This window comes from Seriola lalandi, unplaced genomic scaffold (genome assembly GCF_002814215.2).
Source record: "Seriola lalandi dorsalis isolate HSWRI2012SDOR001 ecotype SW California unplaced genomic scaffold, Sedor1 jcf7180001992350, whole genome shotgun sequence".
NCBI classification, from domain to species: Eukaryota; Metazoa; Chordata; class Actinopteri; order Carangiformes; family Carangidae; genus Seriola; species Seriola lalandi.
This window is the reverse complement of record NW_019463016.1, coordinates 1-446: the sequence shown is the minus strand read 5'-3', so window position 1 is coordinate 446 and position 446 is coordinate 1. Positions and strand designations below refer to the sequence as shown.

The 446-nt window shown below is 41.7% G+C and overlaps 1 non-coding gene across 1 annotated transcript; it reads right to left on the bottom strand.

Moving 5' to 3' along the window:
• Positions 1-80: 80 nt before the first annotated feature.
• On the bottom strand, positions 81-154 carry trnan-guu (transfer RNA asparagine (anticodon GUU)). The gene has a single exon. It is a non-coding gene; the product is annotated as a tRNA-Asn (tRNA).
• Between the last annotated feature and the right edge of the window lie 292 nt (positions 155-446).

The following is a 446-nucleotide window of genomic DNA, read 5'->3' as shown; positions in this document are numbered from 1 at the left end:
TTTCTCTTACCCTTACCTTTCATCACAGAAGGTCGGTTTTTCATTCCAAATAACATGTCGTTGTTAATTTAAGTGTAAAACGTCCCTGGGTGGGCTTGAACCACCAACCTTTCGGTTAACAGCCGAACGCGCTAACCGATTGCGCCACAGAGACGTGTTTAGCTTAAAGGGGGTGTGGCCTCGAATTCTCGCTAACGCGCTAACCGATTGCGCCACAGAGACGTGTGTAGCTTAAAGGGTGTGTGGCCTCGATTTCGAATCTCCACCCACCTAAATTTGTTATTTCTAGTATCGTTGATTCTTTCTAGACCTCAGGCTTGTCATTAATCAGGTTTCTGCTTGTCCTTTCAAAACTGAAATTTTTTGTGTAAAACATGGAAACTTTATTGTTTAGAGTTGTTGAAGGTATAACTTTGTACCATTGAGTACATCAACAATGGTAATAT